The sequence below is a fragment of the Lolium rigidum genome, chromosome 6 (assembly GCF_022539505.1).
Source record: "Lolium rigidum isolate FL_2022 chromosome 6, APGP_CSIRO_Lrig_0.1, whole genome shotgun sequence".
Classification (NCBI taxonomy): domain Eukaryota; kingdom Viridiplantae; phylum Streptophyta; class Magnoliopsida; order Poales; family Poaceae; genus Lolium; species Lolium rigidum.
The window spans coordinates 33,934,227-33,944,731 of NC_061513.1; the positions used below are offsets into that span (position 1 = coordinate 33,934,227).

General features: G+C 41.0%; 1 pseudogene; it reads right to left on the reverse strand.

Moving 5' to 3' along the window:
* Positions 1-650: 650 nt before the first annotated feature.
* LOC124662426 lies at positions 651-1,471 on the reverse strand (annotated as a pseudogene).
* Positions 1,472-10,505: the final 9,034 nt, after the last annotated feature.

The following is a 10,505-nucleotide window of genomic DNA, read 5'->3' on the forward strand; positions in this document are numbered from 1 at the left end:
CCTTCTTGCCATGTTTTGTACATAGAGGAAGTTGTCATGAATGCTCCTTCTCTTGATGAATGCACTTTGGGCATTTGAAATGAGCTCATTCATGGAAGGACCGAGGCGGATGGCAAGCATTTTTGTGATGATTTTTGCAATTGAGTGGATGAGACTAATGGGTCTAAAGTCGGAGATCTCTTCGGCACCATCCTTTTTAGGCAAAATGGCCACATTTGCGGAGTTTAACCAATGCAAGTTGGACACATGATGGTTTCCAAATTGTTGAATCACCCTCATGAGATCCGCCTTGATCACTATGCAAGAGTGAGCCTTGTTGGTGGGCGTGTCCTCCTCAATGTTGCCTTTAATCCTCACATCTTTCAGGGGAAAGGCAATCTTCTGTTTTGAAGTGGTGTAGATTTTTTTTATTTTACAGTAAGAGCAGTTGAGATTTCTTTTTAGTTCTTATGCAGAGAAACAGGGAAAGATAATAATCCATGCTTACAGTAGAGTGCATGCTGAAAACATTAGCTGATTCTCACTGAGACAGGGAAGATGCACGAGAATACTCAGTTTCAATTCCAGTTCAATCAATAACTAGTAATCGGACATTCACCCTGCCAAGTATACGGAGTAGTATACATCTAGTGCAAGAGGAAATAACGCGACTACAATTTGAACATAAAGCACATAGGGGCTTTATACCAGTGGTATACTGGCATAGTCGACCAAGTCACCTTCACAGAAAAGAGGCAGGCTCGAGCATTTTTTTCTTGACAGTCCTATCCATGGATATCTGCTTGGAAGTAACAACAGTGTTCAAGATCAATATTTTTAGAGCCTTTCTGACCTAACTTGAACTTCAAATGCATCCAGCTATCCATCTTTACTGCAATCACGTATCTTCTTAAGTCACATGGCTGCCAATAGTGCCACGAAAAAGCTGAATTCTCTCATGTGACCCACGAATAAACACAGACGAATTGAGAGATAAAGTGAATCCACTCTGCACTTTTGATATTGTAAAATCTATTGTGGGCTCCACTGCACGGTAAAGGAGTGCTAAAGTAATGTCAACCGTACCACAATTGCCATGAATGCAAATTCGTGAATGGCATGCAAGGCATGGTCAGATAGCTGTAGTCTATTGCACCGTCAATTAATTGTAGATCATCTTCTTCTTGCTCTCCTTTCTTGATCCTCATGTCAAACTCAACTAGAACAGAGGAAATCATTGAGATGTCTCGCTTAGGAGTCATCTCAATCATGGAACCCTGAAAACATTTCACTTATAACTAGCCAGGCAAAAGGGACAAACAAACTCTAGTTTCGCATACCTTCTTCCAGACACAAGAGGGTGCTGTTGTGAACGCTTCGCCTTTCATCTGAATGCAGTTGAGTGAGTGACTTTCTTAATCTGGAGAAGCGACTTTGCTTTTTATCTAGTGGTCTTGTTATTACTTACTAGTTAGCAATCTACCTGCCTCATGTCTCTATTTCTTTAACTGAAGAATTGATTTTGCATCTTTTATCGTCTTCTGTTTTTCTAAGGGTCTTCTCCATGCTAAATATCTAGCGGTCTACATGTGTTTCCTGTTTCAGTATTTTGTTCTAGTTGATGGTGAAATGTGGCAAATTGTTGTATTTGCTGACTTGCAAGTTTTACCTGATTGTTAGAAGGACATGGATACTAATAAATGTGTGCACCGTAGTTAAGTTTTATTTGTTTCCTTGCAAGCAGTGGTATTTTATTCTTGGTAGGAAAAAAAAACTGCTGTACTGCCATGTACATGCACTGATGCACATGTGAGTAAATGAGTTATCTGAAACACACGAGGGCTTTATGATTCGAAAAAATTGGAGACGGAGTTTTGTTGTACCAAACCCACTTTCTGCATAAACTTATGATTAAGAAGCTCAGATGTGTACATGGTTGTATTAAATTTATACCTGTGTCAATATCCTTTTGTGCTGAAGAGGCTCCAGGCTTTGTCGATGCTAAAATCATGAAGTCGTTTTGTTCAGCGTTTGAAATAGTTGTCGATTGATGTGCCTCATGTCTGTTTTTCATGGAACTGAAGAATTGACTAGGCTTTTTTGTCAACGTTTTCTTCTTTTTATAGATTATCGAGCGGTCTTCTTGATACTAAGTTACTAACTAATTAGCGGATATAATTGGTTTCATGCCTCTTAGTTTTGTTGTGGCTGATGATGAAATTAGGACACTGATTATAGATGAGCTTGGAGCATTGCCCGTTAAACTGAGTGATCGCATTACTCAACTTCTCAATGAAATGTTCTGTTGCGGCTCATTCTTCTTCATGAATATGTTGTATCTGGTTAAGTATTCCAGTGTTCTGTTATAATTCTGCCTTTGTTGTTGCATTATTTAGGATTATCTATAACACAGATTTTGTTCCTCTGCAGGTAATGTTCCTTTTTTTAATCTCTATAACCGGCGCAAGGCCATATCGAGTGCCACTTGTAAAAGTAAGTTGAAATGTCACTCTGATCCTTTTATTACTGTACTTGTTATGTGACATTGCAGTGGAGTTGTTGAGCTGCTCACATCACTTGTAGGCTAGTCAAAAAGAAATTATGTTGCATACATGTCCCTTTTGGCATCTACTGGCGACAAAATATTTGCAGTTTACACTATGGAGTATGGACTGAGTTTAACACCCGGATAACACTTATATTCCAGCGTGTCTGCTATCTGGAACTAGGAAAAGGTCTCTTGATCTTAAACTGTGTTTTCTGATTTTCGTTGCATGGTTGCAGGTCTACCGGAGCTGACAGAGTGCCTACATGCCTGACCATGCAACGATGGATATACGTGCTCCATCAGATTTCTGTGCTCTGGATGCCTGCGCGTCTCGTAATTCCCCTGTACTTAACTGAATGTGTTCTTTCTGATCTCCATATCATATTTCCTGGTTCTCCTCCGTATGTGTAGTGTACGAGAATTGGTGCAATTTATGTACTTCTGGGTTGGTCAGTGCTTCCATGGTGATGTCAACAAACAAGGATTGCATCAAGACTGTATGCATGCAAATGATCTTCTGTATTAATCTCAGTGAATAGCGCTACCTAAAAAAACACTGATTAGTAATCGCTTCTGCACTGGCTGCACCGTTGTTGTATCCGACAGAAAAGTAAGTAAATATGATAAGGAACCCTGCAATGGTTTGAACATGCTGGCTGAATTTTCGAGATTGGTCGGAAGAAACTGCCTTGTTGAGTAGTATGAGGTTTTCTTTTATCGAATGAGAGGTTATGGGCATTCTGAACATCAACAGATGTAGAGTGGGATTCATGTAAAAAAAAAAGCTCTAGGTGTCGAACAAATGGCCCGGGAAGATACCTTCCTTGATTTTGCCACGATCACTTCTTCACTATATCATGGTATCTCTAACCAGCTGTTTCAGGCTCAGGATGGGATTTGGTTAAGCATTTATCTTTGGGGTTCGAACCTATTTAACCAGAAATGGTTAACCATTGATTATTAAGGTTCGAACCACTTTTAACATTATGCAACAATAGAATATCACAAATCGTTGGTAAATGAGAATATATTATACCAAACGTTAAATACTCGCAAAGCTCGGTGTTCTTGCTTGAAGACACTGAAAAAATCATACTAGACAACTTCCGTTGAAAGCTGTCGCACTAGCTAGGCATCTAGGAGCAGCAATGTAAGCTGACGTTCGAACCCAAAAAAACCAATTGCACATTACGGTTAACCCATAGGCCCATTGGGCTCTCTTTTTTTAGGTTAGGTTAACCTAACCATATTTACTTCAGGCGAGAGCTTGGGTCTCTTTCTACTTTTTTTTAGTGTAACTACGGTGAACCTTCTGTATCAACAACATTGGGCCATTACAAGGTAGCTCATTACAAATTTTTAGAGGGAGACGAGAGCGAGAGGAAGAGGAGCTCAAGGAGGATCATAAGAGTTGCACCAAGATAGAAGCACAAGACGGGAGTCTAAATTGCGGCACATGTTGGCCCACAGTCTAATGTCTTTGATACATCTTTGCACAATGAGGGGAAGAGGTTCATCCATCGCGTTGAAAACTTTGGAGTTGCGCTACTTCCAAATATTCCAAGCAATAGCGGATGAAGTGGTGGCTTTGGTAGTTGAGCAAAACCAAGAGCTGAGCATGGACTGAAAGGAGCGCGTGCTCGGTCGGGATTCGGTCTGAAAATAGCACCGGACTTCATAGGAGTCAACATGTTGTCGACGTCTTCAGCCTGAATGAAGAAGGGGCAGGTTGCAGTAGAGGTAATGTTGTGATAGAATCTTCTCTCGTTGGTTGGCAGGCGACGTTGCCAAGCAAGCCAAAGAAAAATCTTGCACTTCAAAGGGGCCTCGCTCCCCCAAGTTTTTGTTGCATGCTCATCCTGCTGCAAGTGCCTGAAAGAATTAACATAGAAATCTTGGTTTGTAAGCTATTTGTTTGTGGTGCGACAAAGCCTAATATCAGTACTCCCGGGAAGAAGGGGAACGCGAGCGACCTCAGTCGAAAGTAAATTCAGTTCGCTACTCGCAACAGAGGTAAGGCGCAGAACGAGAGAGTTAGAAACTCATGTAAGACAAATAAAAGCTATAGAGGCATTGGCTCGAGTGACATGCGAAAAATGAAGGAGATATGCCCAAGAGGCAATAATAAAAGTGGTTATTATATATCTTTATGTTTATGATAAATGTTTATATATCATGCTATAATTGTATTAACCGAAACATTAGTACATGTGTGATATGTAGACAACAAAGAGTCCCTAGTATGCCTCTTCTAGCTTGTTGATTAATGGATGATTAGTTTCATAATCATGAACATTGGATGTTATTAATAACAAGGTTATATCATTATATGAATGATGTAATGGACACACCCATTTAAGCATAGCATAAGATCACGTCATTGAGTTATTTGCTATAAGCTTTCGATACATAGTTACCTAGTCCTTATGACCATGAGATCATGTAAATCACTTATACCGGAAAGGTACTTTGATTACACCAAACGCCACTGCGTAAATGGGTGGTTATAAAGGTGGGATTAAGTATCCGGAAAGTATGAGTTGAGGCATATGGATCAACAGTGGGATTTGTCCATCCCGATGACGGATAGATATACTCTGGCCCTCTCGGTGGAATGCCGTCTAATGTCTTGCAAGCATATGAATAAGTTCATAAGAGACCACATACCACGGTACGAGTAAAGAGTACTTGTCAGGAGACGAGGTTGAACAAGGTATAGAGTGATACCGATGATCAAACCTCGGACAAGTAAAATATCGCGTGACAAAGGGAATTGGTATCGTATGTGAATGGTTCATTCGATCACCGAAGTCATCGTTGAATATGTGGGAGCCATTATGGATCTCCGGATCCCGCTATTGGTTATTGGTCGGAGTGAGTACTCAACCATGTCCGCATAGTTCGCGAACCGTAGGGTGACACACTTAAGGTTTGATGTTGAAATGGTAGAACTTGAATATGGAATGGAGTTCGAATATTTGTTCGGAGTCCCGGATGAGATCCCGGACATCACGAGGAGTTCCGGAATGGTCCGGAGAATAAGATTCATATATAGGAAGTCATATTCCAAGTTTGGAAATGATCCGGTGCATTTATGGCAGGTTCTAGAAGGTTCTAGAAAAGTCCGGAAGAAATCACCATGGAAAGTAGAGTCCCGGAGGGACTCCACCTTGCATGGCCAGCCAACCCTAAAGGGGAGGAGTCCAAGGTGGACTCCCCAAGGGTGGCCGGCCAACCCCCTCATGGAAGGGGGAATCCCACCCCAAGTGGGATTCCCACCTTGGGTAGGTTTCCCTACACATGGAAGGTTTTTGGTTCGGGTCTTATTCGAAGACTTGTAGTCCAACACTTGGGGCTTCCACCTATATAATGAGGGGCATAGGAGAGGGGCTGACCACCTCAAACCCATAGCTTGGCCGCACCCATAGGTGGCCGGCCACCCCTCTCCCAAACCCTAGCCGCCCTCTCTCCTCCTCTTCTCCCGCACGCTTAGCGAAGCTCCGCCGGAGATCTCCACCGCCACCGCCACCACGTCGTCGTGCTGCCGGATTCAAGGAGGAGCTACTACTTCCGCTGCCCGCTGGAACGGGGAGAAGGATGTCGTCTTCATCAACACCGAACGTGTGACCGAGTACGGAGGTGCTGCCCGATTGTGGCACCGTGATCAAGATCTTCTACGCGCTTTCGCAAGCGGCAAGTGATCGTCTACCGCAGCAATAAGAGCCTACTCTTATAGGCTTTGGAAATCTTCAAGGGTTAGTCTTGATCATCCCCTCGTTGCTCCCGTCTTCTAGATTGCATCTTGGCTTGGATTGCGTTCTCGCGGTAGGAAATTTTTTGTTTTCTATGCAACGAATCCCTACAGTGGTATCGTAGCCGTGTCTATGCATAGATGGTTGCACGAGTAGAACACAATGGTTTTTTGGGCGTTGATGCTCTTGTTATCTTTAGTTTGAGTACTTTGCATCTTTGTGGCATAGTGGGATGAAGCGGCTCGGGCTAACTTTACATGACCGCGTTCATGAGACTTGCTCCTCGTTCGACATGCAACTTGTATTGCATAAGAGGCTTTGCGGGTGTCTCGTCTCTCCTACTATAGTGAAGATTCAATTTACTCTTCTATTGACAACACTAGTATCACCGTTGTGGTTCATGTTCGTAGGTAGATTAGATCTTACTCGAAAACCCTAAACCACGTAAAATATGCAAACCAAATTAGAGACGTCTAACTTGTTTTTGCAGGGTTTGGTGATGTGATATGGCCATGATGTGATGATGAATATGTATGATATGATCATTATTGTATTGTGGCAACCGGCAGGAGCCTTATGGTTGTCTTTAAATTTCATGTTGAGTAGTATTTCAAAGTAGTTGTAATAGTTGCTACATGAGGTGAACAACCATGAAGACGGCGCCATGAACCTTGACGCTACGCCGACGATGATGGAGATCATGCCCGTTGATGATGGAGATCATGTCCGTGCTTTAGAGATGAAGATCGAAGGCGCAAAGACAAAAGGGCCATATCATATCACATATGAACTGCATGTGATGTTAATCCTTTTATGCATCTTATTTTGCTTAGATCGCGACGGTAGCATTATAAGATGATCCCTCACATTAATATCAAGATAATAAAGTGTTCTCCCCTAAGTATGCACCGTTGTACAGCTTCGTCGTTTCGAAGCATCTCGTGATGATCGGATGTGATAGACTCAACGTTCACATACAACGGGTGTAAGCCATGTTGCACACGCGGAATACTTGGGTTTGCTTGACGAGCCTAGCATGTACGGACATGGCCTCGGGACAACGGAAACCGAAAGGTTGAACACGAGTCATATGGATGATATGATCAACATTTTGATGTTCACTATTGAAGCTACATCATCTCACGTGATGATCGGTTTTGATGTAGTGGATTTGGATCGTGTACCACTTAACAACTATGAGGGATGTTGTATTAAGTGGGAGTTCATTAGTAATAAGATTAGAACATGAACTAATTATCATAAACATAGTCTGAGTAGTATTTTGAATTAATTTTGTAGTATTGGCATCCGTTTTCTACTATGCGCTAGTCTTGTTATTGAGATAGAAATACTGTTAAAATCTGATAAGAAACTTTACGGATTGGTACCGTATTGTTAATGAATCAAGAAATGATTAAGTCCTATTGCAAACTTTTAGTAAACCTCACATTTTTGATTCAAAGAGCTATGGTTTCAATTAGTACCTAAAGTTATCTTGTCTCCGTCAAACTTGAAGTTCAAATTTGTTTGAAAAGTAAGGAGCTGAAAATTTAGTTTTCGTAAATAATCAAGGTATGAGATATATGTGATATCTAAGACCTTATTGCAAGATGATAGAATATAATTTGGTGAGACTACATGAACTCATAAGTTTTATGGGAATGTACGAAGGTTGAAGACGCAAGGCGTCACAATCCACCAACTATTGGGGCACTAACGATATTCGCATATCCATGAAGTTATCATCCTTAGTATGCACCGTTGCTAAGACTCGTCGTATCGAAGCATCACGTGATGATCGGGTGTGATAGATTCTACGTGTGCATACAACGGGTGCAAGCCGGATTCGCACATGCGAATACCAAGGTTAAAACTTTATGAGCCTAGCATGTACGTACATGGTCTCAGAAAGTCATCATGATACAATGGATAAAATTATGAGTGAAATTATTCAGCATATTACAAGGTTACTAATAGTGAAATCCGGAACACTTATCATATGATGATCAACTTCAAAGTAAGAACCTCAAGGTTATTGGTATTTGACCAACAAACCTAGAAGTTATTGATGTTGAAGTGTTTTTCTGAATAATGAGGAAAGCTAAAAGAGAAACTGCAAAAGATATTTTGGCAAAAAGAAAAGAAAAGACTAGAAAGTCTAGCTCGGGTGTATATAAATGATATACATGTTATGGTTGTATTCCTAGTTAAGTCACACTATGAAATTCTTGGGTATTAGTACTATATTGGTTGGTATGAAGTGTCATACAAAACAACGCAATACAAGAATACAATGGCCTAAGTGACTGACAAGGAATATGATAGGAATACACGTCTGGAACAAAATAAAGTGTTATTGTGTTCGTCGTTGACATTCTATCTAGCCCTTAGAATTTATAATAAAGAACTTAATAATTGTTATTTTGTTCTGGTCAAATGAAAACAATGAGTTGTTCAAATTATGACATTACTCCATGTACGATGGATAAGTTATTATAAATCTTAATGGTGAAACACACATACATAATACTGACGCTAAAATGCCATAAGGCAAATGATTTGAATTCCACTTATTTGTGGAACCGCCATTTACGTCATGTTAGAAAGAAACGCATGAAGGAACTCCATGCAAATGGATTTTTGGAGTCATTTGATTTTTGAATCATTTGGCGCTTGCAAATCTTTTTCTAAAGAGAATGATTAAAATACCGTTCATAGGCCAAAAGTTGAACGGGCAACTAACTTAGTGGAAAAATACATGATGATGTATGTGGTTCACTGGGCATAGTTGTGTGCGGGAGATTCTTCTACTTCATGAAAACTTTCAACAATGAATTGAGTATATATATGTGGATATATTCAATAAGGAAGAAGTTTGAAACATTTGAATGGATTCAAATAAATTTCAGCATGAAGTGGAAATCATCGTAATAGAAAAGTCAAATATCTATGATTGGATCATGGCAGAAATATTTGAATTACGAGTTTTAGCGAACATCTAAGAGAGTTATGAAATTGTTCTACAACTCACATTTCTTGGAGTATCATAATGATGATATAGTATCCGAGATATGTATCCAAACCTTGTTGGATTAATGATGAGATAAAATATTATGACGCCATTATATTTTTGTGGATTATGCTTTAGTGACTACCGCTTTTACACTCGAATAGAGCATCATCATGATCCGTTGAAATGACACCATACAAGTTATGGTATGGGTATAAACCCTAATAGTCTTTCTTTAAATTTTGGTCTAAGTGTTTACAACCAAAATCGGATGAATGTCTTTGTTGGTTATCCCAGAGATTTAATTGGGAATTCTTCCCACGAGACAAAGACAAAAGTGTTTGTCAATGTTTCTTATTTCCGAGAAATTGTTTCTAGTGAAGTTTTTGAGTGGGAGGATGATACGTCTCCAACGTATCGATAATTTCTTGTGTTCCATGCCACATTATTGATGTTATCTACATGTTTTATGCACACTTTATGTCATATTCGTGCATTTTCTGGAACTAACCTATTAACAAGATGCCGAAGTGCCGATTCGTTGTTTTCTGCTGTTTTTGGTTTCAGAAATCCTAGTAAAGAAATATTCTCGGAATTGGACGAAATAAAAGCCCAGAGGCCTATTTTCTCACGAAGCTTCCAGAAGTCCGAAGGAGAGACGAAGAGGGGCCACAGGGGGGGCAAACCCTAGGGCGGCGCGGCCCCACCCCTGGCCGCGCCGGCATGTGGTTTGGGCCCCCCGTGCCGCCTCTCGACTTGCCCTTCCGCCTACTTAAAGCCTCCGTGACGAAACTTCCAGTACCGAGAGCCACGATACGGAAAACATTACTGAGACACCGTCGCCGCCGATCCCATCTCGGGGGATCCTGGAGATCGCCTCCGGCACCCTGCCGGAGAGGGGAATCATCTCCCGGAGGACTCTACACCGCCATGGTCGCCTCCGGAGTGATGAGTGAGTAGTCTACCCCTGGACTATGGGTCCATAGCCGTAGCTAGATGGTTGTCTTCTCCCCATTGTGCTATCATTGTCGGATCTTGTGAGCTGCCTATCATGATCAAGATCATCTATATGTAATTCTATATGTTGCGTTTGTCGGGATCCGATGGATAGAGAATACTATGTCATGTTAATTATCAAGTTATTATACATGTGTTGTTTATGGTCTTGCATGCTCTCCGTTTCTAGTAGAGGCTCGGCCAAGTTTTTACTTTTAAC